Genomic DNA, 7,500 nt, shown 5'->3' with positions numbered 1-7,500 from the left:
CGAGTGATGGCATCAACGGTTGAACGCCCTTTACGAAAACCGTATTGGGCGTCCGAAAGTCCCCCGGTCGACTCCAGATGGGTTGTCAGCCTCCGCTGAATCAACCGCTCTAAAATTTTCCCCAGCACACTCAGCAAACAAATTGGCCGGTATGACGAGGGCTCCCCAGGTGGTTTCCCCGACTTGGTAAGCAGCACCAGCTGTTGCCGCTTCCATGCGTCGGGGAAAGTGCCTGCCTCCAGTAGCTGCTTATAGCTTTTAGCAAAAACTTCCGGAAAAGCCAGAATTGCCGCAGCTGCAGCCATATTCGGAATGTTGTCGTCCCCCGGAGCTTTCTTGGGGTTGAGTGAGCGGGCAATCTCCTTCAACTCTTCCGCCAACTCCTCCTCCGAGACCGGATCCTGTGGATCCCCACCTACTTCCGTCTCGGGCCACTCCATCGGGGGACGATCGGGAAAGAGCTCATTCACGATGAACCGGAGCTTGTTGGCATCCCGTTCCATCGGAACCCGAGCTCCTTCCCACTGCTGCTTGCGGATTTGGTAAGCAGGGCCAAAGCCGTGCGGTTCCAATTGTTCCGGCAGATCCTGCTTGTGTTGGTCCTTGCTGAGCTTGATGGCCCGTTCCAGGGCAGCGCGTGCGTCCGACTTCATTTGACGCCTTTCCTCGCGCTGCTCCTCGGTCCGGGCCCGGTTGAACCGCCGTTTCATTCCGTGATAATGGCTGCGCAACCGATCAATCTCGGACGTCCACCAATAAACTGGCCGCCGGCCCTGTCGCCTTGGGGGTTGCCTAGGCATGGTGCCATCACAGGCCACCGTGATGGCCTGGGTAAGCTCCTCTGGCGTAGCAACATGCCCAAAAATGTCCTGGTCTCTCAAGATTTCAACGAACAAATCCTTGTCGAAGAATCTTGTGGACCACCTTCCCCCATTCGCTGCTGAGTGTACCTCGTTGTTGGCGCGCTGTCTCGGAACCCTGCCGACCACAAACTTGATAGTATTGTGGTCACTTGGGGTCTCGTCACACACGCGCCAATTGTTGTCCCCTACCAAGGAGGGGCTGCAAAAGGATACGTCCACGATGGAGTTGCGACCATTTGCCCCAATCCAAGTGCTCTGGTTGCCCTGGTTCAGGAGAACCAATCCCAGAGCAGCCGCCGCATCCATCACAACTCCCCCCCTTGATACCCTTTCCCCGTCGTTTGGCCTCCGCTCCATCCCCCATGCACCTGACCAGGCGTTTACATCACCCCCGATCACGGTGTCCCGATTCCGTGGAAGTACAGACACGATTTCGGTCCATTTGCGTTTGTACTCCTCGACAGTCAAATCGGAACCCACGGGTGGTAGGTAGACAGAACAAAAAACGATTCCCCGCATCTCGACCACAACGAAGTCCTCGCGTTGGTTGTCAATGATGCGCTGAAAAGGATAATCCCCAATTGATACCACTGCTACCCGACCAGTGGTATCGGTAACCCAGTTGCTGTTATTATTCGGCACCCAATAGGGGTCCGAGATAATCAGAATATCACAACCCTCGGCACGAGCACTTTGCAAAAGCAAGTCTTGTGCCGTTTGGTCATGGTTGAGGTTCTGTTGGAACACTCTAATCATGACTGGGCTGTGGGGTTACCTTTCCAAAGTAGCGGCAACTGCGCTGGCCCAGCGAATGCCCGATTGCATCCGGGCCCTCGCATCCCAAGCACTTCCGCTCCCTAGTGCACGGTCCCTCGTGCTTATCTTCCGCGCAGCGATGGCATTTGCTACTGCGGTCCTTGCCACGGCAACGGGCAGCAGTATGCCCGTATTCGTAGCACCGGTAGCATTGCCGCCGACGCTCCAAAAGCCGAAGCCTGCAGCATTTGCTGAAACCGACCGTGTATTGCCTTGCCAGGGCCTGGTCGGTCACCGCTATTGCTGGGCAGTCGAAAAATGCGACCAACGTACCGTAATGCGTTTTTACGGTCGTGATCTGGTCGCTGAAAATTTCAACGCCCAGCGCGGCACTCATTTCCAAAGAAATTTCTTCGGACGAAGTGCCAGGCGGAATGTTGGTGCAGTTCACCCGCACTGAGGGTGTCCGCGGACGGCATTTTGCTTTGCCATCAAGGGCCGCAGACACCTCTCTCCAAAGGGTCATCGTTTCCTGGTGCGACATTGGTGCTAGCTCCAGGAGTAGATGACCCTTAAAGTTTGTGCGGATTCTCTGCACATCCTCTTTCTTCACCGTTTCCCTAAGGATAGGCATCATGTCCGCGTGCTTGAATCCCCCAATTGATTCAAGCTCGATGGCGTTTGGCATTCGGCCGGCCCTGGGATTAGAAGCAGGTGCCGGCTTTTGCTTGGGTTGGGGAGCAGAAGGTGGCGTGTTTGCGGCGAGGCTGGCTGCTTGCTCAGCTTCACGCTGCTTCTTCCTCTTCCGTCTCTCCCGGCGCACGGCGGTCTTCCCCTTTACCGTCCGCCATTCTTGCGCACCCTCTTGCCCCTCTAATGGTCCAGATCCCTGGTCCGTCGAACAAATTTCCCCTTCGCAAGGTTCCTCTGCCACAACTACCTTGGCATTCCGACCCTTTCCCTTCTTCTTGCCCTTTTTCCCTTCCTGACCCACCAGCTGTTGTCCCTGTTCCCCATTTCCTCCTGTCTTGGCCTCATTCTCCCTAACTAGTGTGTTGAACATCTCCCGCATAATTCCCCCAAAAACAGTGAGGAATTTGGTGATATCGGTCTCGTCCAAAGGCAAAGATCCCGGTTGCGGCTCCTGATTAGGGCCTGCCAAAGGCCCTAATTCTTGCTCCAACACCGGGTCCTCCACCACGAGATCCTCGGTTCCCGTTCCAACATCAACTCCTGACCCCGCCTCTCCCAGCCAAATTGCTGGAAGATTGTGCAGCAGGGCTAAGACTGAGCCAATTCGCTCTTCCCAATTAGCGAATTGGGGCGTTTTGGCTAAAATAGCCCTGTGCTTCACGGTGTCCCTGATAAACAGCATGAGCTCATGTTTTGCTTTTTGCAATGGGCCCATGGGATTTGACTCTGCTGGATATGCGGTAGCGAAAAATTTCCTGTCGTAAATTTGCCCTGCCTTAGAGCCCTCCCCTTGGCTGTCTTCCGCAATCTGCGGGAGAACAGAGACCCTTTTTGATTTTCCCTCCACCTCTACCGAAGAAGCTCTTCGTAGGGCAGGTGCCTTGGAAGCCATCAGCTGGGTTGTTGATGCCCGTCTACCAAAGCTGGTGGCCGAAGCCTTAGACGGGGACATCGTTCCCAGCGAGCTACGGCGGACGGAATATCTACTCGTCACTGCCTTCGAGGGACTACTTCTACGAACTAAGGTGGAGCGTGTGTTCATCACCATTTTTCTACTGGGTTATTTCTACGGTTAAATCCTATGGAGGTTATTGTGACTGTCTACTTGTTTTCTAAGGAAATTCGCAAGTTTGTTAATTGATTGATTAATTAAGTAATTATTGTCGGGTTTTGGGACGAATTTAATGTCAAATTTTTAAATTAAAACGGAAAATGAATTTATTGTCAAATTTAAAACGAAAGATGTCAATGGATTTCGCGCTGTAATCAAATTGTCAATTAAATTTGCTGTCAATGTGATGAGGCGTTTGATGTCACTGTCAGTCAAGTAATTGATAAAACTGTCAAATCTTTTTGAATGTCAATGGTACTGTGATGTTTTACGTCAATGTCTAATGGATGCAATTTAATGTCATGGGAATAAAGTTATTTTCAAATTGATGCAACGGAGAAAGTATTAACTGGGTTAGATGGTATTGATAATTAAAAGAAAAAGCTAAGGAAGCGAATTAAATGATTGGAAGCGGATTTAAGTTAACTTTAATTAAATTTAGAAAAAGGGGAATTTCATAAAATGAAAGAGTTTTCCGAGATTAAAATTTTAGTTTAATAGCTGTCAGTCTATTTGTTGTCAATAACGGTAATGTCAGGTTTAAACAATCTGTCCAAACAATTTAAATGTGAACAGGGTATGAAGTTGTGTATTTAAAGATTAATAGAATTGAATTTATTATTGTGTAATAAATTGTTACTTGAGCATAAACGATTTTAATTTAATTTAATTGGTTGAATATAAATAATTGATTTTTTAAATTATTATTTATTCGGTTGCAACTGTCAAAGAATTTTAATTATAACTGTCAACCAATTTAAGATGTCAAGGTGACGTTAGGTGTCAGATATTTGAGCTGTCAAGTTAATTATGTGTCAACGTTAGATGTCAAGTGTTAAAATGTCAATCAAACTATTTTGTTATTATTAAGAGAATTTAATATTAATAATTATTTAAATTATTTAAATCAGAAAACTAATAATTTTTTTTAATACATGCAAAGAACCGGGAGAAAAAATGACTACGTGATTGTTTAACTTCTACTTGTTAAAGAGTTATTGGTTATGGTTGAAGAAGACGAATTACTATTTAAAAGAAGTTATTGGAAATTTGTTGGTAAATATTGGAATTGTTAAATTATTTTATATGAAAACTAATACAAAGTGTATAAATGTATTAAATATTTGAGATTTGATTTTGTAAGGGAATATAACTAATTGGATTGTGATGGAAAGTATGATTGTCTAATTGTTGAGCGTTGAATTTGAAATTGTAATTTATTAATTTGCTCTATTTTGCTTATGGCGTTGTAAGTTAATTATTTTAAATAAAGGATTTTTTAAAACAATTATTCGTTTAAATATTCGAGTGAAAAAAATTAAATAAATATTTTTTTTAAATTGAAAATAATTTACTCATGGATAGAAAATGAATTAGGGATAATATTAAAATATTCGCAGATGGCTTTCTATGTGTAATTTCAGTTTTTTCAGGGTTTTCGAGATTTGAATGAGATGAATGAAATGAATGAAATTTAAGAGTGCTTAAAAGTGACAAACTACGTGAGGAGACGTGTGTGCTTCAACATTACAGGTAAAATGGACCAAATGTCCCGTTATATTTTTGTCTATGCTACGGGATACAGGAAAAATGGCTTTCCAGTCACCTTGCTCTACGCTCCCTTACTGGAGATTTGTTTGTTAGTTTTACGAGTGTTTTGAAATTTGGTTAGGATAGATTTTGAAAATTTAAATTGTTAGTTCTACTGGTTTGGGGAATTATTCTACTTTACGAATGGTGGTTTGATTTTTTTTACTGTTGTGTGTCTTTTCAAAAATAAAAGGTATCTTTAAGTTGGATATTAAAAATTTTAATTAATCGAATGATATTGGGAAGTATACAAGGAATTTAAAGTTTATTATTATGTAACAGATTGTAACTTGAGGAACGAGATTTTAATTTAACTTAGTTGGTTAAATATAATAATTGATTTTTTAAAATATTATTTAATCGGTTGCAACTGTCGAAGAATTTAAATTATAGCTGTCAACCAATTCAAGATGTCAAGGTGACGTTAGGTGTCAGATATATTGAGCTGTCAGTTTGATTATATGTCAACGTCAAATGTCAAGTGTTGAAATGTCAATTCAAACTATTTTGTTATTTTAAAATTAATTAATATTAATAATTATTTAAACTATTTAAATTCATTAATTTTTTTTTTACATGCAAAGAACCGGGAGAAAAAATGACTACGTGATTATTTAACTTCTGCTTGTAAAAGGGTTATTGGTTATGGTTGGAGAAGACGAATTATTATTTAAAAGAAGTAATTGGAAATTTGTTGGTTGATATTAGAATTTGTTAAATTAATTTATATGAAAACTAATACAAAGTGTATAAATGTATTAATTAATTGAGATTTAATTTTGTAAGGGAATATAACTAATTGGATTGTGATGGAAAGTATGCTTGTCTAATTGTTGAGCGTTGAATTTGAAATTGTAATTTATTAATTTGCTCTATTGTGCTTAAGGCGATGTAAGTTAATTATTTTAAATAAAGGATTTTTTAATAAAGGATTTTTTAACAATTATTCGTTTAAATATTTGAGTGAAAAAATTAAATAAATATTTTTTTTTTTTAGATTGAAAATAATTTGCTCATGGATAGAAAATGAATTAGGGATAATATTAAAATATTCGCAGATGGCTTTCTATGTGTAATTTCAGTTTTTTCAGGGTTTTCGAGATTTGAATGAGATGAATGAAATGAATGAAATTTAAGAGTGCTTAAAAGTGACAAACTACGTGAGGAGACGTGTGTGCTTCAACGTTACAGGTAAAATGGACCAAGTGTCCCGTTATATTTTTGGCTATGCTACGGGATACAGGTAAAATGGTTTCCGGTCACTTTACTCTACGCTCTACACTGGAGATTATTTTGTTAGTTTTACGAGAGTTTTGAAATTTGGTTAGGATAGATTTTGAAAATTGAAATTGTTAGTTCTACTGGTTTGGGAAATTTTTCTACTTTACGAATGGTGGTTCAAAATGTGTTTGTGAAGTGTTTTGAAAAACTATTTCTATTGTTAGTTTTTTATATATATTATGAAATTTAATGCTGAGGGGGAGAGAGAATCGAAAAAAGAATATAAATGTGGTTTTATATAATAAGGTTTAGTTGGGGAGCTAATTGAGATTGGGTTAGGTTGTAAATGGGATTTCAAATTCTACTCTATAAAAACTTTAAATTATTTGCCGGTTTGAAAACTCTCGATGTTTCTACGCCGCTTGGAGAAAATCTCGTCGCCGGAACAGATGGAATCGGGACTCTCGCACACAGCACACACTAAGCACAATGTTCTCGCGGACCGCTCAACGAAAGCTTATTTGCTGAAGGCTTAATTTAATTAATTACGCAGATGGCGATGCTAATAAACTAATTGTCTAATAATATTTTTTAAATCAAAGTTTGTTCTTGCGGAGGGCGATTTAATAAAATAATTTTGTTTGCTGAGGGCTTGATATAATATATGGAATTTCTAAGGGCAAACCGTTAACTAAAATAATATATTTGTTAAAAATCATAAAATGTTTTGCAGAAGGCAACTGATAGAAAGGAATTTTATTTCTACGCGGAGGGCGATGCTAATTTCCCGACGGCAAACTGGGATTTATAAAAAGGCAATTTAATAAAAAATTTAAATAAAATTAAATGCAGAAGGCTTATGGCAATCGGAACGGTCAACACAAGAACACTTCACTTTTCACACACACACACACTAGTGATTCCGGCCGAAGTCTCAACGAAAGCTTGATGCAGAAGGCTTAGTTAATTTATTAAAATGCAGAAGGCAATGCTTTTAGTATTAAATAATTTATATGGGCAATTTAAAGTTAATTTAAAATAATATCGAGGATTAGTTGAATGATTTGAAATTTTATCTGAACACTGAGGGTGATTCTATAGACAAAATTAAAAGGAAACTTTTTAAATAGGTTACCAATGCAGAAGGCTTATTTATTTAATAAAAATATTATATTTCAACTGCAGAAGGCAATGCTAATTTATCTTATTTTGGAATTTTCCTAATTATTAATTTAAATTTTCTGCAGAAGGCAGTTATTAAAAAAA

This window comes from Anopheles coluzzii (assembly GCF_943734685.1).
Source record: "Anopheles coluzzii chromosome X unlocalized genomic scaffold, AcolN3 X_unloc_21, whole genome shotgun sequence".
Taxonomy (NCBI): Eukaryota; Metazoa; Arthropoda; class Insecta; order Diptera; family Culicidae; genus Anopheles; species Anopheles coluzzii.
This window is presented reverse-complemented; position numbering follows the sequence as displayed.